Genomic DNA, 24324 nt, shown 5'->3' with positions numbered 1-24324 from the left:
ATATCTTAGACAAAGTTGTTGACATAAATTTCATGCTCATTTGCTCTTTGTTGGTAGTGGGAAGGAACAAACAAGGAATCTCAGCTTTTCAGAACTTTCAGTATGTTCACAAACATCTCTATAATCATTTTCCCTTGAAGAATTTTGTCTTTGAGAGCTATGGCCAATGGTTTGGTGTGACAAACCTTCATGCGTTCTTCCAGACTATGATGCAAACTGTCAGTAAGACATTTGATTTTAGTACAACCTTAGTAACCTTAGTTAGGTGTCTCAAGTAACATAGCCCCGCAACTGAAATTTAGAAAGGGTATGTCTTAATTTCAGAACTCTTGGACCAGATATTTCTATTTCTTATTCTTTCCATAAATGAAACAAAGTAGAAATAATTTAAGTGTCTGTTTTATTGAAATCCAAAGGATAATCTATGTGGTACTAACATTTCTGTTTATTTGAACATCTTTTTTCCTTTTTTCTTTTCCCACTCTATTAAAACAAATCAAAAACAATATATACAAATGTATTCTTCTGTATTTCAATTTTTGCTGGAGTCTAGCTATCCTTCTAGCTGTTTCTTAATGGTTAATATGTTTCTGTGGCATGCAGTCAGTCTGCTAAAGTCAGCTTTCTCATATTTTATGCCTATCTTTAAAGGCCTCAGCATGTGATATTAAGTATTATGAAGTCAGTGTTAACATATTTTCTATGTCTGTTTGCAGGTAGGTTAATACTTGCATGTTTTCATGATTTGTTTCTACAAATTATATTTTCTTTTTTTTTTCCTCTCTTAACAATGCTGAAGGTAGGTTGGACAATCAAAACATGCTAAATAGTCTCAAAACCTGTCTTTTTTTGAGTTCAGAAGCATGAATGTTCTTCCTCCCTTCTCTCCTGCTTTTTTATTGTAAATCATTTATGTATAGGAATGGGGGAAGGACAAAAAGGAGAAAATTTATTGGCTGCATTCCATTAGAGTGCTTGATTTGTCATCAAGAGACTGCAGAGGAGATATAAACTCTGCCCTTTTCACAGCTACAGTAATTTTGCAGCCCTTGGGAAATTCTTGGCACTGCCCCTTACACATGACTGAGCCAAAAATGTCAACCTTCCTTTAAAGAGCTAGTCAACAAACAAAGACATATTTTCTAACTATTACTGAAAACAAAGCAACTGTTTTTACCAAGTATTCTGTCTTCTGTGGTTTGCTGAAAAGCAAATGTTTTAGCGTAGGTGTATTTATGTCTACTGTATTCTTAAAAGGCAGTTGAGAAATGTAGTACTTCTGAGAGTTTTCTGAGAGTTTCACCAAAAGAAGGGCACTTATACCACTAGTTTTGTTTGTTTTTTAATTTTTATTAACTTTTATAAAATTTTATAGTTTTATAATTTTTTATATTTTTTAATTAGTTTTAATTAAATTTTATTATAATTATAATTATTAAATTATAATAATATGCATTTCCTGATCTACATTAACTATATTTAACTATTTAACCATATTTTCAGTGTGGACAAAGATGATTCTTCTTCACTCCATGTGGTCCCGGCATTTAAAAGGCATATGTAGAAACGCTGGTGGCTACCAGGATATGGGTCTAGCTGTCTCTGTCTCCTGGCTGCTCAGATAGTTGTCTTCATGGTCTTGCTGTACTCCAAACGCTGCCTTCTTTTGAAATCCATCAGATGTAGCCTGCTGTAGCGGCTGTTTCCCAAAGAAGTCTCTGCTGCATCACATCTCTGCGGCCTCCTCGTGCTTCTGCTATCAACAGCCCCTGCCTACTCAAAGGACAGAAATGTGTCCAAGTCCTCTTGCTGTACCCTGAGCCTGAGCTCAATCCAGAGGACTCTGCAAGAGGTGATTGTCAGCTGGAACTTGCAGAAGCAGACGGAGGGCCTCAACTCGCGCTGCACTGTTGACAGTTGAGACATAGCTACCCAGGCTTCTCTCATCAGTTCCTGGAACCAGGTTGCAGTTTTCTCCATATCCTGGAGAGTTTGTAGGAGGCTGAGCATCTTCTCTCTCCCCAGGTGGTCCTCACGGTGGTGAAGGAAGGAAAGAGTAGTCTCACATCAGCTGCTCCCTTGTGCATATTCAGTTCAGCACTCTGGCAACCGCACTGTTGGTTTGTTGTGGAGAAAGCATTTGGGAGCAATTCTGACTGCCTGCTGAGTGGTGTCTTCTCCATGTCCAGAGTGCTCGTCTGTAGGACAAGTGGGTGTCTCTCATTTCCTATAGATCAGCAGGCCTGTGAGCTGATCTTGCAGCTCCTGCAACTCCTGCAGTGCCTGCTCATAACTGTCTGGATCTTGCACCAGGTGCTGGAGGAGGTTGAGCGGTTGGGACGCTCGGAATTCCTGTGGCAAGATAATCTCCGCAGGCACGTCCTCATTTCCTATGAGGAAATGGTTCAGGCGTTTTTCCTCCACACAGCAGCACAGGTACTGCAAGATGTCATCCATCCACTGCAGGAAATAGCTCTCATGCCAGCTTTCCAGATAGCCAGAAACTGAAAAAATAAAGTACCCAATAAAATAACAGTGATAACTTCTAGATAACTTCTTTTTCCTCACATCTAAGTAAATCCGGAAGCTTTAAAATAGTGAATTATAGTAATATAAATAAGTTGTATTCCCACATTGCAGAATGTAGTATTACAACATTTACACCCACATTTATATTCCAACAAGAAAGGAATCCAAGAGTTTAGGTGCTGACATCCCTAAGAACTGACTATTGATCAGATACACTTCCTCCGCAAACCTTGTAATATCACTTAAAGGTCACCATGGACACCACAAATTGCTTTTATTGAACGGTATAGTGAAGAAGCATTTAAGACAAAAAAGCACCTTTATGTTGTTTTGCCAGGCAGTTGATTGTGACTATATAGTTCATGGTTCTGCAGTCTGAAATTGCAACATTCTGGCTTGCCTGATCACCTAACTCTATTTACTTTGGGAGTTCGCTATCTCCCAAATGAATCAGGCTGAACAGCAGGTTCACGCAAAACAATACTGAATTAAAAGACTACTAAAATACATTGTCAACATACTTTCTGAACACCCTCACACAGGTGAAAGGAGACATTCTTCAGAAGGCAAACATGCAGTTGACTACATCAGATATTTACTTCATATTTATTGTTCAGTTGTTAACAGCTGATATCCTCTTCCTCAAAACAAGTGACTTAACCAAAGTAGTATTTATAGCCATACATGAATATACCAGAGAAAACAAAATTCAAAACAAACAGAAAATCCACAACCGTTTTGGATTAATTATGAAAATGAAACATTCTAATCCTGACTTCATTCAGTTCCTTCTTTTGATAGAAAAGTTATTCAGTGAATTTGAATTTGTTTCTGTCACGGTTTAAATGAAAATCTACCTGCGTCCGAGACAGGGGGGCCGTGGGACCCGCAGGGGCCCTAGGCCAAAAGGAAAAGTTAATTAGGAAAAGAAAACAGCAGCAATAATCAAAGGAGGCACACTTATTTACTAAATACTATATCGAAATACAGGATAACACAATATAATATAATATAATTGAAATTAAGCTAACGAATCAAGCAAAATAGGAGAGAGAATGAGTCCCAAAACCGAGAGGCCTACTGTGAACCTAGGCAAATGGCGGAAGTCTCCCACACGCTCCCCTGAACGTCAAAACTCGAAAGACATCAGTCCTGACTGCCAGAGAGATAATATAGTGCCCAGGTCCCGTGACCCATCTCTGACCGTGTTGTTCTCTGGGAGATGTAGTCTTCTGTAAGTTGCAGATTCAGTAAAATTATTCATGCTTTAAATGATGTTATGATGTGGAATACTGATAGCACAATTACAAAATTATTAAACCATGACAGTTTCAATAGAATTATAAAAATTGTGCAGAAAAGTTACATTCCATTGAGAAATTTCCAGCAGCATTCATCAAATCTGGAAAATGAGAAATATGTGTTTTTTAAGAGTGCTGTTTAATGCCACTTATCACCACCTCTAGTGAGGATGTTCTGAAGCAGGTATTAATGAGCCTCTGACTCCTGCTGTAAAAGTCCACTCTATGTTTCTAACCTAGCTTCATTGTTTTGGTAACAGAGGACAAATCATCCAAGGAGATTCCTGGGGGGCAAATTGTCTGAAGAACATCACATGTTCAAGCATATTGAAGATAGGACTCAGATGTAAGTGATCTTGACAAATTGTAAAATAAAAAATAAAAAAAGCACAGTTCTGTAAAGACATGTTGCATCTAATAGGAGAAATCAGCTGGAGAAAGAGAGGATAGGAAATAAACAAATTTGCAGGAATATCAGCAGCCAGTAGAAGTTAAGAAATCAGAACATATTTCAAAAGCTAGATTTTGATTTACATAAAAGCAATGAAGAAAGTGAAGGAATATTTTGTAATGCTCTTGAGACAAGAATAACCTGCTTACTGCAAAGAACAAAAATATATTTTCTGTCTACCCAAAGAATGGAATAAAAAAGTTTTAGCTGAAACAGTAATAATTCAGATTCAGATTAACTCTTCAACCAGGGAAATTATTAAGTATCAGCCTGTGGATGTTACAGAACACCGAAATTTGAAAATTGTTAAGAACAGATTGTTACACTATCAAGAATCACCAGTGGTATCATTGATGATTTCTTAACATATTAAGTTCTTTCCTCATTTGTATTTTCCTCTTATGATCTTTCCCTCTGGCACCTTTCTCTTTGTCATACCATTTCAAAGGTATTTTAAAGAGCAGACTAGTCCCAGTATACATTACTACGGAATATCATTTGAGAACTAGTCACAGTATACATTACTATGGAATATCATTTGAGAAAATTATTAAAGTTTTGTCTACAAGGGAAAGTTGAGACATATCCATGTTTATGTGTAGTAATGGCAGTTATAACTAGCACAGTAAAATTAAATATTAGAGGTTATCAGTTTCAAGGAGTAAATCTGTGCTCTTTGGCCTACTTTCAGGTATAGTAAAATACTCTGTTTTCATTCACACTTTTGAAATTATACTTTGGGTAAAGGTTACAAATTTTGATCTAATTTAGATCTCTGTTCCACCTCCACCCTATAGTCTTTTATTTTTTTCCTCCTAGATACATATATTAAAAGAAAAAAAAAAAAAATCCCACCAAAAGATAAGAAAAAATCTCAACATCTCAGAGTTATCCTTGCTATTATCATCACCAAGCTAAGAAGCATGAAAGAAAATATTCTTATTCTAAAATTTTCTGAAACAGTTGAGATTAGAAATACTAATATAAACCAATGAATAAATAAAAATCAAGGCTTCTAATTAGTATCACTTGAAACTTGAATTTTGAGGCAATTGTAACTGTCCAATAAGAATAGCCTTGTTGTCACAGAGGTTGCCCTCTAAGAAAAAGCTGAAGGATAAATAGAGATATAATTCATTAGATTTTAAATCATTCAGTTAGTAAGAAATAAACCTAAGCTTTGTGATAGAATTTCAGTTTTGGTATTGACTTCCCTGTTTTTAGCTGCAGAAAATCAAATACTCTCATATACTATGGTGTGAGTGTAAAGTTTAAACTTCTGAGTAAATGTGAAGAAAACTACTTTTTATCATTTAAAGTTGTTTTACAAATCAAAGGAATAATATCTGTGACCAGAAATGTGACATATTAGTGACACAGTCCGAAGGAGATATTGGAGTAGAGAATCTTCTAAAAAGCCAAGACCAGTAATACATTTATGTATAATTTGTCCATTTCTAACAGATCAAAATTCTTCACCAGCATTTCAAAATTATAAGGACAAATGTTGACAGAGGATGTAAAATACTTGCATAAAAATTTGTCAGCTTTGTTGATTACAAACATTAAACACTGAAACATACCACAGTAGCAACACAACATTGGCCTCAAAGATCTTATTTGTACTCTCCTACCTGCAAACCACCTTCTGTCCTTCTGTTCTCACTGTGCCTGAATCCTCCTTCGAGCTAAAATGGAGCTGAGAAAGAAAAACCTGTTTTAGGACAAGTGTTGATATTTCAAAATTTGCTCTTATTTTTCATTCAAATAAATGTCATGTCCATCATATGTCTGTAAAAAACACATGCAAGTTAGTGTTTCATGTAGTTACCTCTGGTTTTATTACGAAAGAATACAAAATATAACATATACTATGGGACTTTGTCTAATTTCAAGGATGTATTTCACCTCCAAATTAAGACATGGGATTCAATGTAGATACCCACTCTTAGATGTGCAAAGTTGTTTGAAATATCCCCTGTTGAGCCCCATTTACTAAAATCAAGTCAAAGCTTAGAAATATTTTTGATCAAAGAAACTCATTTAATTTAAGTTTCAATTTGAATGGACACATTTATTTCTAGTTTCATGTTCTTGCTCTCATGCTCTAATACATGACAGAAATTAAAGAAATTGAATTCGCAGCATCTGACATATTACTGAAAAAGTATGGTTTCTGTTGTTTTGAACTGTCTAGATAGACTGAAGGGGTGACGATGAAAACTGCAATCTTAATAAATCTCCTGAAGTTATAGGTTTAAAACTCACACTGTTTTAAATTAGTGAGGACAGCAATATTTATTTGCTGCTGAATTCTAGCCAGCATGACATTTCAGCAGGAAACACTTTAGAAGACATATACTTATGACCACAGAAGTAATAAACTCTTTTTTTAACCCATGCATAAATAGGTATGGTTTTATTTTTTGTTGTTTTTTGTTTTATGTAGCAAAAAGGTAAATAATTTGAACTTTGCACAAATCAAAAGAGTAGACTAGAAAGACAGGAAACAAGGACAGCACACAGATTATTGTTCCTAAAATACTGAAGAGAAATTGAACATTAGAATCCACCACATTCAGTGCTTTTCAGCATGTCTATGTAAAATAACAGCTAGGAAGATGTGCATACAGGTAATGTTTTGTTTGTCCTTTTCATTCCTCAAAAGCGAGTTCAGTGATTAGCCAGGAGAAGGAAATGGAAGCTAAAAATCATCAATGGAAGCTGCCAGTAACAGTCTCAACAGCAGTGAAGGGTATAGGAACATCACAGCCCATCACTAGATGTATTTATTTCCAAAACACAGACTTTGTTGTGCTGAAGCAGCTCTGCAAATCCAGTTATGTTTGGACTGAACATTGTTCAGATCTAGATATTATTTCAATGGTTGAGCAATTAAAATAAGTGATATTATTGAACTAAATAATTATCAAAATATAGCAATTCTCCCATTTGCCTCTGAATTCTCTTTAAAATGAGTGGTTCCAGTTCAGAGGATGTCCTCCTCAAGAGACCACAATTTCTTTTCCATACCAAGTAGGTTCAGTAGCAAAATGTGATGTCCTTGTTATCACCTACTCACATCCACTCAGTCTGCACCATTGAAAAAGTATGAGTGTGACAAATCAATCTTCTAATTATTCACATAATTCTTATCATGTATTTCAGTAGCTTGTTGAAAACTTATCTGTTCCTGAAAAGATAGCAGCAACTGATCTTATCAATGGATTTTCAAAGTCACTGCAAGACAACCCTGTACTTAGGTGAACATCAGAATCTCCATTCTTTAGTGACTCCACTCTTTCTTGACAAAGAGGTAGCAGGTAGTTCACACTTGTGTTCCTACATGTCTGCAACAACTTTCCTGTTGATGTTACAACAGAAAATATCATTTCCATTAAATTGATATGATTTAGTATTTTAGGGGCAGAAAAACTCCAGGCAGATATCTGCAATCATTTGAAATTATGTTAACCAGTTATGGCAATCAGCTCAAAATAGTGTAAGTACAGAGTAAATGAATCAGAATTGATCAGAACTTTCCAACAGAGCACTTTGGAAAAAAGAAAAACAAAGACAGTTCTTAAAATACTTCTAAGGGTCTCATAATGGGAAAAACACAAACAAACAAAAACAAAACAAAAACAAAACAAAACACCCACTATTTTTAATTATTAAGCTTTCCTTTAATGCAAATATTCATTTGATATTATAAAAAGGTGAGAATTTTTTTTTAAAAAAAAAAAGTCAACGTTATTTCAGTGGGCTGAAAATAATGAAAGACTCAACCATAAACAATTGGAATTTCATATTTAGGAACATTTCTATGGATAACTATAACTTTTTTCTTTACAAAAACCCTACAATTCAGGAAATTCCAAACTGGTTAAGTTTTGTCTTATAAATGAATGAAGAATACAATTTATAGTCATTTGGATGATATGTCCTCATAATTTAGTGCGCTGGCTATCTTCCAGAAAGGATAATTATGTTCTACTTAACTGATTTTCTCCTGCTGTTTTTCTTGTAAAATGTAGATTTTATTACATCCTATTCCAAAATATTAATGATACCTTCCTGAGGACACCGGTGTTTTCTTTTTAACCATTTGAAAATACACATTTTTTAGAATGCATATCTTAGAACAAAAGCCAGTAACGGATGATCAATGAAATACAAAAAGTTTATAAATTGCTATTTTATAACAAAAGTTCTGCCTGTGTCGTTGGAGTATTTGACAATATGAAACAAACATTAAAAAAAAAAATAAAAAAAATTAAAAAGTCTGCAGCAGCTTACGGAAAACATTTTTAGAATAAACTATGATGGTGAGGTACTGGAACAGGCTGCTGAGAGAAGCTGTGGATGCCCCACCCAGCAGTATTCAAGGCCATGTTGGATGGGGCTTTGGTAATCTGTTCTGATGGGAGGTGGCAAAGAGGATAGATCCAGATGATATTTCAGGTCCCTACCAACCCAGACCATTCTATGACTGCTTTCCCTTTCCTTCCTTTCCCCTCACTTCCCTCCTCTCCTTTAATGTATCTCTCAAAGCTTACCAAATGAGCCATCTGTTGTAAAAACAGATTCAAATAAACGTGTGTTTTAATAAATGTGCAATCAAAAATATTTAAATGATATGTATGTCTTGGCATATGTTCTCAAGAAAGGTGTATGTTCTTCCTGTAGGGATTTTAAAACTGGCATTTTGATTTCATTTTCAGGTCTGTTTAGAGCTATGTATTCTCCAAATCTTTGTGATATCTGGCTTTCATTTGATAATAAGCCTTGCCATATGTTTAAGAGATTTGCTTCTCACTTAACTGCTTTAACTGACAGAAATAATTAGCATGTCTCAAAGCCAAATTCAATAGCTTGATGAAAAGACCACTCATGAAGCAATTGTCCATCAGCTTTTCATATCAAGACAAAATAGTTTTCATTTTAGGGTAATTATTTTGAGCAGTTGTGTGTTCACGTGGTTCTGATTCAAATTTCTTTCAAGGACAGACATAAATTAATTTAATCTAAATAGTATTGTACTTCTGCACATGTTTTAATTATTTGTTCATGGGCATGATAAACAAAACTCAAGTTCCTGTAGACAAAACTCATAATTTAACACTTTTCAAGTCAAATGTAGAGTCAAATTTGAAGTACATCAATAACTATTGCAAGACACAATGTTATGTTGTGTAGATTTGTGTCATAAATCAAAACACACTGTAGAAATGTTTTCTGAATAGAAAACCCAACTAGAAAGTTCTTGCCGAATCAAATGTAGCTCCTGTGTAATATTGGATGAAATTTTAGGAACGAAAAGAAGAAAATGGATAGAATTTTTGATGCGATTTATATAACTCACCCACAAAATTAGTGTCTTCTTTCTGAAAGCCTAGATACTCCATTTTAGATTAGGATAAGATTTGCATGCCTGACACAAAACCTATTCAAATTTAAAAAGCAGTACTCCTGATTAAGCCCTAAATGAATTATATCTACTTAAAAATTATACATAAAGTAGTTATTTTCTGAGCTTACTGCATTTATAACCCTATTTACACTACATTGTAGAAAAGGAAGGTATTAAATTATCTAGTAAAAATATTCCAATTATTTCTATAAGTGCATATAATCACTTTTATTATAATTGTCAAATATTGAGGTTCATGTATTACTTGTAATTTGTGATCATAAATTCTATTTGTTTCCTAACTAAAAAAACTTATATTGTTCATTCAATAGTTACATAAAAATTTAAGTTATATCATATACTTCTATTTTTATAATATCCTATTGCTATATTTATATGCACATTTTTTATTGCATAATAATTAGTTTAAAAAGAAAAATGTATAACTTTTACCTTACCAAACACCTGGATACAAAATTCCACATATATAATAGATTCAGTATCTGGGTCAACACAGAAAAATCAGAAAAATATCAAGAGTGAAATCAGTGACTAAAAACTGCTTAAGTGTTACTTTTTGGGAAAAAGAACAAAAAAAAAGCATGTATAAGTCACAATAACATTTTGCAGAAGTGTTTTTCTCTAGTGATGTGACACTTTATTATCTGAACTACTTATTTCTTTCATCAGTTTCAGCAGTTAAGCTTTAATATTTGTATGTGTGTGCACCTTAGGAAGTAAGGTAAGTGTACTTCACATATGTCTTTGTAGTCTGTAGGCAGGCACAAGAATAAAATGACAACCGCTGAAGTATTTTCTATTGGTTTTATCTTCTATCATTTAATCAATTCTAAGGCTTAGAAGATGAGGTCAGCAAGCTGATACAAGATTGGATCACAGCCAAGTGACTGGGTGCAAATGATAAGAGTATAATAATATTTAAATGTTACTTGCTATCGAGAGCTACTATCGTGTAAGGTTTCCGGAAAGCAGGTACAGATACAACATGACAGTTCCTAACATTTATATGAAAGATTGCTCATCTTGGAAGTAACATGACTGTTAGTTAAGGAAATGATAATATCCTGGCAGAAGAGGCAATACGTTTATCTTACATCTTCCTAATTCAAGTTTATTGCACATTTCCCTGAAGTACCAGTGTTGGCTGCTTTGACAAGCGCGTTATAGGAGTACATGAACAACTATTCATTGTTTTTTCTAGTAACCCATCTCAGTGCCTGTAGCACTGTAGTACTTGCCTTTGTTGAAATAATAATCACTCCAACTGACCATATGATATATGACCATATATCTATTTAGGTTTTTGTTGTTGTTTTTTTAATACAACTACATTTTTACATAGATAACAAGCAGCTTCTCCAGGTAGAATGAGGTGTTTATGACTAACATGGTGTAGTGTAGAAAAAAAGGTGTTAACACAGTTGGGGTATAGTGGTACTGGAGATCCCACAGCTCATCGATTACAAAAACAAACAAACAAGCAACTGAACCAAATAGGTTTTAACAGAACAAAGAGCTTAAAGAATCAGTATGTTATGGACTTAAATAATATTATCTGCTTAATTTATCTATAGTTTAGAGCTACAGACCTTTGAATAAAGAGAAATGAGAAAATGTGTGTTTGTTACCATGCATGTATGTTTTACTTAAAATGGAAAGAGAGTGGAAAACAAAAACAACAACAACAACAACAACAAAACAAACCAATATGGAAAGGAAAGTAAAAAGAAACAAGAAGAGAGGAATTAAAAAGAAACATCAGAATATCACATCTGTCACAGCTTAATACTGCAGTTGCTGGCAGCTAGCCATTAGATTGCCCAGTGCCAGCACTAGCCTTAGGACCTAGAGGAGCAGTGTAAAGATGAACAGAATATCAGGAACACAGCTAGGAACTGACAAGTGTGTGCTACCAACTATAAATGTGTTACTTTTACAACTTTTTTTTCCCCCTATATGTGAGCGCTCTGTCTGCATTATTATTTTTCATTTTACTTCAGTAACTTGATCTGTACTAGTAATGATTATTGAATTAGGCATAAAATTTCCTTTTATTTATTTTTGAATTTATTAACAATAAATTCATGCTTTACTCATATAAAGCATGCTCCCTCCTTGCCTGTAAACAGGCTTTTGAATAGGACATGTTTACAAATATTTATTTAATTGCATATAACATTTAAATGTTTGGACAGATGTTAGATATTTTGACATATGGTTGGGGGAAAGATTTTAAAATCTGTATGAGATTGCAACTGGAAAAAGGATAATTATGAAAGAGGTACAGAGATACCTGAAATAGAAGTTAAATAATCAAGACCACGTTAGTTTTATCATCAGGTCTGTAAGTTTCAAAGTGGATGAATATTGGACCAATATATACATTCCTGAAATATCTGGAACTGTAACTGGTAAATTGAGTCCAGGAACCGAGATAGTTGAGGAAGAGCTGCTGAGAAATTCCCCATTACTTGGCAGAAGACTGTAATGTGCTCATATATGAGCAGTGAGAACACTAACAGAAAATTTAACTCTTTTTAAAAAGACCAAAGGATCTTTTAGAAGGAGTTACTATATTAAAGGAAATGTTTTTTTATTTTTTTATCTGTCAATCCAAAAGACAGAAAAAAAAAAAAAAGCAGTTTTTTCTGCAATTTGGTTTTCCTTTGACTACATCTGTGCCTCAGATTCTGGAAGCTGACGTGTCTATGCTAAGCTACAGCCTGAGGCTGTGACTAAAAAGCATATTTAGGTGCTTGACTTTATGCTTTGGGTTGTATTCTGTTTGCCACAAAGTATACAAATTTAAGAACAATTTTCAAACTCATCTTCAAGCTCTGGATATACTGGAAGTGGAGTCATGAAATACACCTGACTGCCTTCCTCTCAGTGGGGAGAGATGACAAGATGAGGGGAATGAACTCCAAGGGAGGTTTAGGTAGGATATCAGGAAGAATTTCTTTACATAAAAGGTTGTTAAGCACTGGAATAGGATCCCCAGGGAGGTGGTTGAGTCACCATCCCTGGATGTGTTTAAAAACCATTTGGATATGGTGCCCAGGGACATGATTTAGCAGAGTGTTGTTAGAGTTAGGGTAACATGGTTAGGTTGTGGTTGGACTTGATAATCTTGAAGGCCTTATCCAATCTGAGCAACTCTATTATTCTGTTATTTCAGTCTAATGCCTTGTGAAACAGGAAAATCAAGATCAAATGTGTGTATGTCTTACACTAAAGTTTATGTCATGATAACATCACATTTTAAGAAAAATTTCAGATATATTTTTAAGGAGGTAGTAAAATATGGGGTTATATGTACTTTACAGAATACAAAAATCTTGAACAGTTTCTTTTGCTTTGTTTTATTTTTGTATGTGTGTGTATTTGTGTGGTTGTTTGTTTTTTTTTTTGTTTTGTTTTTTAATTTTTGTCCAGGATTTTTTTCCCCAAAGGAATTAGCATTCAGGGCTATTTTTAATATATTGATAAAAATACTTAAATCAAAATCTAACAGCTGAAATCCTTCTTCTGAGTTCCAATAACTGAAATTTTCTTAGATTTAAATGTTACTATTCTGGTTGTTGCCCCAAGAATATATACCAACATCAAAGGAGCTTTCAAGAAAAAAATTTAGTTGTTTTAAAGAAAGAATGAGCAGTATAACAGCTTCCTCTGAAACAGGTATTTCTCTTCACCCTGCTGGTTCTGTGATCATTGTACACTGCACTGTCAGAACAGTTTTTCACTTGGGAATACAGATCTGAGATTTTCCTTCATTTACAATGGTCTAAACAACTCATCTGATTTTTACATGCAATGGATGAATGATGTTTTCTCCCTACTACCTATGACACTGCAGAGACCTACATTTAACAGCAAAGGACATTGTTTCATTACAACCTCTAAAATACTTCCAGTTATAAATATTTTTCTGTATTATGGTCTTGATACAGTGGAAAGTGAGTTTCTGCACCTTATTTCTTCCGCACACTGTAATTGTTGTTTTGTTTACAGACTTTTATTGCTACCTGTTTTTGCAACCATATTTGTGATGTCAGCAGTGCAGTTTATATAGTCAGGGCGAGGTGTGCCAAATATGTCCACTGGCTAATAAAAGAAAATGTGGATTACTCAGAACTTCTTGCAAATTTGGGTTGTTTGTGAAGTAGATAAATTTTTATCTGTTATTCTCAACTTTGCAAATTTAAACACTTTCATATCTACCAGTTCCCAAAGGTGTCTGCCAGGTGTCTTTATTGAAAAAATACTGAACAGAAGAAAATGTAAAGGACAAGTCACTAAAATAAATCCCTGAATTATTCTCAAGTGTCTTTTATCTATAACTTCAACTTCTCATTAAAAAAAAAAATAATAAAAAATAAAAAAATCAAAAGCTAAATCTAAACCCTTGAATAAAAATTCAGATTTTGTCCCACGTACAATTTTCATCCACAAAGCCACAGAGTTAAACACATCTTAAGGTTGAATAAACAGGCAAATGCTGCTTCAAGCAGATAACTTTATAAGCTTGCATACTGTGGAGTAATTAAAGGATATCATATTCCATTATACAAGAAAATGCACTTGAAACCAAGGAAGAATCTATTTCTGAAGTGATATAGCTCACCCTGATTTCTATCACGTTTTCAGTATTGATTTGATGAGATGATACTTCACAGCTTCTTTGCAAGATTTTTAATACTGGTTGTGCCTCCAGAGTGAGATTAAAGTAAAGGCTGTTTGCATGTGAACATACACAGCCCTTTAGCAGATCTCAGCCACATATGATACAGAAAACAAGTTGCATTTGATTCAGATGATCAGTCTCAGCTCTGTTTTAACTATTTCTGCGTAGAGTAGAAAATAATACAAGAACTGTAGTGTAATAGATAGCCAAAGGTTATCTACAGGAAAAACTCACCAATTCTGATGCCTTCAATCTAGATGGAAAACACTGAGGCTGGTCACCCAAACTCCACAAGGAAGCAATCTCTAAAAGAGATGCTGCTGCTGTGGTAGTCAGCCTTTAAAAGAAGTCTAGTAGAGGTGGTGTCAGGCTCCACCCCTTCTGGGAGCACAACTGAATTACCTTCACCTGTGCTCCCACAGCTGACCCAGCACTTGCCTCAGCTGGTTAATCAGAGGTTCAGGCTGTGATTACCAATTTCCTATGCATTCTGAAACACAGGTTTTTGTAATAAATTATTTGATGGAAACACAGGTAGCTATGATATATTACATTCTCATACAGCTTTACGCAGTATTCTTATCAGAAAAATGCTGGTGGAAAAATTTGAGCACTGACTCTGGACTAGCTTTACACTAGCTAGTTAAAGCTGGTATTGGCATCTATTTGAATGAAAAGAACTCAATAAAGCCCAAATTGAAAGGTAGCATCACTAGAGACAAGGTAGGTAACAGAAAAGGCTCATCTCATTTTTCTTAGCATATTGAAATTAAAAGCTCTAAAAAGACACCTGCAGATTTTTATTTACACACAGGTAGAATATATATTTTCCAGTCAGCCCTAATCCAAAACTTTTCTTATGTCATATAGGAGGAACAGGAACTTTGGAGGATCACTTGATGACATTTGCAGCAGAACATTGCAGGAGTTGGATGTTGAACCCCAAAACTATGATAGTCAAAATTACCACTAACATTCCACACAGCATAAGTTCAATGACAGAAACTAACTCTTATTCAAGAGCTTAAAGTTTTCTTCAAGATGTTACAAAGGCAGATAATGCCAAAAAATCTGGCTCTTCCCTTGTGCTTAAGCCTTGAGCTAACAAAATAATCCAACAAAACAACAGAAGTTATGGAATGCATTTGTGCTAAAAATCTTATGCAAATTATTATGTAAAAGAGAAATAGAATAGAAATTCATATTTCTATCTTCTTTCCGCATTCGGCATTTTAAAGGTTTGGTGCCAATTTGAGATAGCTGGGTCCTCTTCAGTCAAAAGGTCAAAGTTATAAGTTTCAGTGATGAATGCTATTGTTGTAGAAGTGAAATTATCACAAAAAAACTTTTCCTACTAAATATATTCACACTCATCTCAGAGAAAATGAATTGTGTGTAGGAGGCAGCAAGAGGAATGGTACTAAAACCAATGCCAGATGAGTAGGTTTTCATTTCTGGGTGCTGAGAATCTTGAATTATTTTACATGAAGCAGAACAACATCACAAAGGGAAATGGGAGTAAAAGTGTTCTTCTCCACATCCTTGTTGATTAGGGCACTCCTGTGGGAGGTGATATGTGGGTTTTGGTGCACTGGACTCCCACATCCTATATGAAATCTTTGAAGCTTCAGTAGGAAATGAATGTATAACAATAATAGAGCCTCCTTCAGCTGTCACTTATAGAAAGCCGTGACTCAAGTTCCATTTAGGTAGAGAGGTGAAAAATGCAGAACAGTTTGGTAAACATAAATGTTTCTCAGTAGAACTGAGTACAGGATTTCACATAACACCTGATTCTTTGTGTTTCTCTGTAATATGGTTAAGCAAGTTGCTGGTTGAGTAAGCTGTTATGTGTTTTAATACTCCATTCACAGAAGGCTAATTTACTTCAGGCTACTAGGGAATCACTGCTAACTCATTAAAGTAACACAGTTTAGGTTATGAGGATCAGAGAAGTCTATCCCTTTTAGAACCTGCGACTGTAACTCTTACATATTTTTTACATTTATTTATTTCTTATTCCACAGAGGAATAATGGAAGCTCTTGAGCTTAAAAGGCATTGTTTTAAAAAGGATTGTATCTTCTCTCTTTCTCTCTCCTTTTTTTAAACAAAAAACACTCATTACTGTGATAATACATAATCAGTAATTTCATGCATTACCTGAGGCTTTCCTGTGATGTTTTTGGAAGTCCTGTCTTTTTGTCCTTTTGGTCAGAATGGAAGTCTCCAAAGAATCCTTTCTGATGTTATTTTGTCAAGATGACTTCAGTCTAGAATCCTTAAAAAATCAAAAGCAGCTTCAAAAAGGGTACACGGCTTTGGGGTTTCATAGTTTAAACTTGCATTTTCTTTGACTTCCAGATAGATCTGATTTTAGCTCACCCATATCGATTTTCCCATAGTAACAGAAAGATACAGTTTTCTGTGAATGGGTAGCTCCTCAGCTGAAGTACATCAATGTAGTTCAACTGACTTTAGTGTTATGTTGATCCACACAAACTAAAGAGATAGCATAAAGCTGAGCTTGTTCATTTTATGAACAAATCTGGTTTTCTCTTTGCTTGTTTGTTTGTAATTTAACTTAAAAAGCTTAGTTATACTTTGTCTAGATTCCTACTTAGGCAAAGCAACTGAGATTCAGTGCTTCTTTTGCTTCTTTATCACTGGAAATTACATTAGGTAACAAAACAAAAAAATTGTAATTTACCCCCATGCCTTTTTTCATTTCAAATCTACAAGACAGAAGTGCTTAAAAGTTGTGGTTTCTACTGTAAGTTAACATTCAAGGATCATTTGAACTGAATCATTTGGCCTAATGAATTTAAAGAAAAGATAGTGGAGTCTTGAATTTGCTAAATAGAAGCAGGATGGTGATTTAAAGAAAACCCAAACCCTAAATTTACAAGCCATATCAAGAGGAAAGTGCAAGTTCTATTACTAGATATTTTTCAGAGGACAGAAAGGAAGTTATCAACCTGTTCTATGAATTTGAACCTGCTTATTGGCAAATTTTTCATCAAATTGTGTTTTTCTACTATGTAATAAAGTAATGAAGTAGATAGAATGCACAAGTTAAAATGTAGTGCTCAGAGACAGATCCTGTTTTGTTTGGTTTTTTTTTTTAATGCACTGAGATTTAACTAGAAACAAACCGGACTCTTTAAGAGCAAATTAAGTTCTTCTCAAGTTTTGCTCAGTTGTGAAAAGTATGGACTTAGAGCTAGCTTGTCCCCTGGAAACCCAGCTGCACTGCTATTCTGAATTGCCCTTGAAAAATGTGAATTTATGTCTTGACTATGTCGGTACAATTGATTCAAGTGGCCTTATAGTTCTTCCCAAAGCATAATTAAGGAATGTTTCAATAATATCTTGCAGAAACCAACTGTTGCTGCCATGTCTTTCAGCAAGCACATGTATATGAGTTCAGGTACAGCCTATCTGATTACTGGTTTGAGCTGCTACGTTTACACAATCATACTGACACAAAGATTAGAGTAGACAAAAACAATAGTGTTTATTGATGTTGTTTTCCTTCTCCTTAGAGAAGTATTTTCATTCTTGGTATATTTTGGGCTGAAAAGAATTACATAATTTGTAATCTAGAAAATTCATAGAAGGAACAAATCAATTCTATAGTAATTTTTTTATTCTTATCATGTTTTCACTTACTAGAATGTAGAATTATAGAACAGCAATCATATGTGTGAGACAAAAGTGAAATCAATCTATTTCTTAGATTTAGAAGAAATCAACTCTGATAAAATATTAAGAAATGAGAATTTGCCTAAGGGGTCAGAATAGTTGTACACTTACTTCAATAACAGGCAAGTCAATCCATAGGATTGTAGCTGCTAAGGTGAGTGTAATTATATATATTATATATGTATATATAATATATATATACACACACACATATACACACACACACACACATATGTGTATATATATACATATATATATATACAAAGAGTGTGTATATATATATATACACACTCTTTGTTTTTAAAATAAAGACTTCTTTTCACTTCTGCAACATGGTTTTGCATTGTCTATGCTTACACATATTCCATCAAATTCAGTAGTAATTCAACAAATTAATTTCTCTCTCTGTTTTTTTTTTAAATTGTTTTATGAAGCTTTCCAACATTCTTAAGTGTTTTAACTAGGACAATTTAAGTTCTCAGTAATAACATTTCATATGGTTAAAAACCTTCATTTTGGAAACCTCAGTAATGATGAAGGCAGAAACTAAGCAGGCTACCTAGGTGTAACAATTTTAGAAACTGTTAAGAGAAGATTTAATTTACTATTGCTACTCATGGAGTCAGTTTGCAATCTGGATGAATACTTATATCTGCTACTCTTGTACTGATTTACCCAGTCCTCATTTACTACCTGCTTGGCATTCAGAATCACATCTTATATCTCATCATTTGTGCGGATGTTGTATATCATCACTCCATTTTAATAAACATCTGTGATCTCAACTTCTCTTAATTCCTAGCAACTGTGTAAACAAAAATGCAAAGGATAATCATGAGGGGGGAAAAAAGGGGGGAAATAAACCCTTTCACCTGTGAAACCTCAGTCTTTGCTTGTAGAAAGAAATAGGTTTAGATTGGCTCTTATTCATTTCTCAATTTACATCCCAAAGTTGTCATGCATAATTTGATCCAAATGGATTGCTGTAGTTTGAGGAGAGGAAATACACAGCTTGACTAGCAGAAAAGAGTGAATCACCTGTAAGTTATTGAGAAGTCAGACTCCCCCTTTGGGCCAAGGTTAAGGTAATTAATTGGTCAGCCCAAACAGTGATTTGCCTGAGGAGAAACAAATGAATTTGTTCTCCACATTTTCTGCATGATCCTTGTTGCATCCTTTCTGAATCTAACCACCTCTTTCTTATACATGACCAAAAATATTTTTCCCGCTATTGAATAACAGTATTTCTTTCAATGACAGCAGTAGATGTCATCAGTCATCTCCATTCATGAATGTTTCTAATTTCTTGCTTTTCTGCTACAGTTTTCTCACTTACTGCTATGGACTTAGCAAACTAAATAATCTGTAATTAGATTATGCATTCCTTTTAATTTTCAGTTTGTACCTAATTTCCTTAGTAAATAAAGGAAATAAAGTAAATAGAAAAATAGAAACATAACATTTATTTGTGATTCTTGTCTGTCTTGGCATTTTTTTTTTTTCATACTGTATTTTGAAATACTGTATAAATGTTGTTAAAATGCCTTATTTAACAGTTGTAGACACTGAATCATTTAATTGCCTCCAGTAAAGAAACAACTAAAGCTTTTCACTGATGGCTTTATTTTACTTTAGCTTTATCTATAAAAATCATATTACTAAAAAATTAAGTTCAGCCTAAGCACTCTGTTCTACTTGGTGTACTAATGACCAGAAAAAGTTAAAATTTATATATATATATATATATGCATACATATATATATATATATATATATAAATTTTTCAGTCAAAATCTTCTTTAAGCACAGTCATACACATGGACAAACATAATGCTAAAATCTAAGATGAAGATTTTATCTGCTTTCCTCAGGAGCCTTGACAAAGCAAAGTATTTCTTTGATTATTTATTATTTATCAGTGTTGCTGCCATTTATCCCTCAGTGCTGGACAGATAAGGTTTTGTAAAAACACTTCTCATGCACTTAATATCAGCATTACCATCAAGAGAGCAAAAGTCTCATTGTGGTATGCTTTTTACAAAGACATACACAGAGACAGCCTATACTCTCAGAGTAAACTAATTTTAGATTTCTGCTTATGGAATCGGAACCATTTGTACTTTAGTTTAAATGGCACACTTCTTGAGGAAGTGAGACTATGACATTAAATAATGTGTTATAAAGTGACCTATGGATCTGACTGTTAAAGAAAGCGGGTAGTGGAGAGCGAGAGGTATTAAAGAAAACATCTAAAATCATATTGTTGCCTTACCCAGTTTTGCACGGGACCTGACTGACATAGCTTTAATCAAAAGTTTTTAACCACATTTAAATGTACAAAATTTTTCAAAGAAAGAAAATGACTTAGCACATGAAGAACAGGCAGTTAAAAACCTCTGAAAACAAGTGAAGAAGGTGTATAAGTGCATGGGATTTATATAAAATATGAATCTGCTTTAGGAATAGAAGATTCTGAGAAATTCAGTATCTAGAGTGTTTTGTTTACATCCGTGATTAACCAGACTTGACTTGCAGCCATTACAATTTGTACAAAAAGATTTGGTATTACTATTAATCAGTTTGTATCCTGAAGTCAAGTTTAACCTTTCCAGATCATACCCTGTGGTTACTTTTCAATTGGTTGCTTTTTGCATGGTTCACTTCATTAAAATATGATACCACTAGCAACTTTTACAAAGCAGGAACCTTATATATCAGCAAGTGATTTTCAGCCGTGCATAAATGTATCTTGTTTATCCTTGCTTTCTTATAGCAAACAATCTGTCTTTTTCTATTTCACATTTTCCTGCCAAAAATACATCACAGTTGCTTGAAGTAATGTCTAAGCAGAACTTCAAGGTAAAATTCTTTTTCCCCTTGAGGGAAAATATGGGATCACACTAATACACATATGCACACACTGTCAGCTACTGCTTGAGGCATAGCATCCACCAGCTTACTTTGTCCAGAACACATTTCATTTGCTCCCTTCTTATTCTATTTTATTCCTGATGATCTGGTGATCCAAATGTAGTTTTCGAGCTCTATTTGTAATTTTAAATCATTTACAAAAGACCTGTAAAATTATCCAGCATATTTGGCTTTGCATAGTGTAGAGTGATTGGACTAAGCACCTCTTACTTTGAAAGCAAATGACAGATAGCCAGTATGCTTACATTGTGATTATCAGAGCAAGTTCAACACAAATTTAGAGTCCATGCCAGTCCATTAGTAACATTTCAGCTCACTGGCAAATTGATATTAGACTGCATTTAAACTTCATCAACAAGCCACTCAATTTAAGGTTCAGTACTTAGTTTTAGGGTAGGATTCAATACAAAATCATGATCTGACTTCAAGATATCTCTGTATCACACAAAGTGTACCAGGCACAGCAGAGACCAAAATAAATATGCAGTATTAGGCCAGACGATGTTATGAAGATATCTCTTGCTGCACTTTACAAGACAAGAAGGGAAATGTTTAAGCACTTTTCTTCACCTTGCCACAAAACTTTTAAATGAATCAGTGTTTTGATGATCTAGTGTTATGATCACACCAAGACAGTGACTGTGTTATAGAAGAAAAATCATGCAAGTCAAGAAACTTGGAGAAAATGCTGGGGAAACAAAATGATTAGATTACAGCATGAACTTGAAAAGCTGAAGAAATAATCTATCAGCATAATGAATTAAAATGGACAAAGTGCAGTACAAAATATATGAATAAAGGTACAACCCAAGGGCACAATGTAAAACTGCCAAGTAACTACCTGTTTGGGCAACAGACCTAAAGGAAAGTCAGTGAGGTATAAAGGACATTGAAATAGCTGTGAAACAAACATTATTTTAAATTATTCATGAAGATCTAATTGAAACACTCCAATTTCTACCTTTCTGTTTAACACTAACGCATCTTAAGTGTAATAATGTCCATCCTAAATATAAATATAAAGGGAAACTGGAAGAACTGTAAACTGCATTCGTTTAGAATATAAAAGAGGAGACTAAATGGGGATATTAATCTTGTATTTTCTGTGTTCTACGTAAGAGGGATTGGCATTTGTAACCAAAAGGTTATACTTAAGATAGGAATAGGGTTAATGGGTTGTGTCTTTAGAGATCTGATTTCAGCTCTTGTGTTGGTCTCAAATATCCCTTCAAAACTGCGAAGGAGGAAAAAAAAAAAAAAAAAAAAAAGAACAGAGAAAAAGGAAGAAAACAATGATTTACATTAACTATGTTCTGGCTGTCTTTCCTTCTTCCATACAGATTTTGGTCAAATGAATAGGTGCAAGTGAATTTTCTTCCTTGTTTCAGTACTGTTCTTCTGGCACTTTACTATTTCTCTTACTATGCTTACATGCTCTTACATGCTCTCCATGAGTATAAGGGGAATATGTTTTGGTCTTGCTCCAAATTTTATGTTATGTTAAAATTAATTATTTTTATTTATAACTTTATATTTCTTAGTGACCTTCAAAATATCTGAGCAATATTTCTTACTGCTTTTATCTGTTTGTATTAGACTAGCACAAGGTAGCTAGTTCTATGGGCTCTATGATATAGCTCTATGATACAGCTAAATAGAAATGCTTATTGTGAACAACAGTATGTTTACATATTTCAAGTTTGGAGCACCTCCTAACTGTCACGACAGAGGCACTGTCTTATGCACTTTGGGCTTAACAAGAAATGGTAGAAATCTACAGCATAAATTACTCTTGTACAAGCAAAGCAGTATCAAATATTAATATCTACCTTAATCTGTGAGAAACTCTTTTAAGTTCATGTTTTGTTTCACTTTGAAAGTTCATTTTCATTTTACTTAGCAGTATGGCTTTCTTTGACTTGAATTCCTTCTTGCAGAAAACGATTGCACCCATTAACATTCCTTGATGTTTGCAGAATATTTATGGAAACCAAACAGTAGATGTGAGCACACTGCAGCAGTGGGTGGTGCGTTTCAGCAGTGGCAACAGCAACAGTGGGTGACCTCCATTGCTGAAGATTTTTACAAGTGCACTATGTAGGCTCTTATTCTCCACTGATGCAAATGGGTAGCTTATGGTGCTGATTATGCTGATAGTTTTTTAACTGAGAATTTTCTCTATCAAGCAGTATTCTTGTGCTCTTTGTATCTGTTGCATTTTCTGTGGAAACAAATAGGAGGCATTACTTTAGGAACAACCTACTCATAAACTGTTTAGTCCACATAGTCTATACAACCAGTACTGTAGAAATGTCAGCTTCAGTTTCTCTCAGATATTTAAAATGTTTTCCTCCAAAGATTTTCTTAGAAATGCCAGTACCTTCTCTCACTTTCATTGTTAAAATCCAGATCTAAAAGAAATTGGAAGTTCCTCCAATTGATAAGGCGTTAAAGATTTCTTTCACATGTAAAAATGGCTTAGGTACAAAGGATTTGCTCAGCTACCTCCAAGTGTAAGGAAAAGAAAGGTACGTATTTCCTGGGGACAATTCAGGAACTGCCATTATTCATTTGTAAGAGTATTTTGCCCTCTGTGAATACAGATAAAGTAGTTTTTCTAAGTAAAGTATTCCTGAGATTTCAGCAGAAAAAGCATCTTTATATCTTTATTTTCAATCCCTTCACATACTACATATCTGTAAGATGGTAGGATAAAAAGCTTATGAGAATAACTTTTGGAATAGCCTGAAGACGTTACTACGTCTGCCATGCATTATACCATGTAAATCTTGTAACTTGACTCATTTAAAGGTCTGGAAAATTGAGTTAATACACCAAAGCCTTATGCTTAGATTTTTCCTGTTATTTCAATTACCCTTATATTCAATTACTTATTACATTACACTCTGATCAATCATCCTTTTTCTCTGTCACCACTGTGCTATCTCTAAGCTTTTAAAATATCCTGTACTGAGGGGATGCATAAGTTTACTTTTATAAAGGCTGCACAGTTCCAATGAGATGCACTGTAATGGAAGCAGCATTTCAGAACACCAAGAAAAATTGTCAGTCTAGGATCCCCAAATATTTGGAATCAGATAACAAGCTGTGGTGAAATTGATGTAGCTCCAGTAGCTCAGCCAGTAGGGGGAGCTCTTACACAGTACAAAGTCAGGACAGGCGCATTTTGTGGTAAATTAAGGGTGAAAAAAGACAACGTGTGTGCATCACAAAACTCTAACATAGGTTTTTGATTTTGCTGTAAATGACACATTAACTTTTTTATTT

At 34.2% G+C, this 24324-nt stretch overlaps 1 long non-coding RNA gene across 1 annotated transcript; it reads right to left on the bottom strand.

Annotated features, from left to right (window-relative positions):
• Window positions 1–1329: 1329 nt before the first annotated feature.
• On the bottom strand, window positions 1330–5981 carry LOC107315170 (uncharacterized). The gene is made up of 2 exons (XR_001555804.2): window positions 5916–5981; window positions 1330–2504 (listed from the first exon to the last, which is right to left on the bottom strand). It is a non-coding gene; the product is annotated as an uncharacterized LOC107315170 (long non-coding RNA).
• Between the last annotated feature and the right edge of the window lie 18343 nt (window positions 5982–24324).

This window comes from Coturnix japonica, chromosome 5, assembly GCF_054131305.1.
Source record: "Coturnix japonica strain WE chromosome 5, WE-NBRP24, whole genome shotgun sequence".
NCBI lineage: Eukaryota > Metazoa > Chordata > Aves > Galliformes > Phasianidae > Coturnix > Coturnix japonica.
Note: the sequence above shows the minus strand (reverse complement) of the source record. Positions and strands in the feature narration are given on the sequence as shown.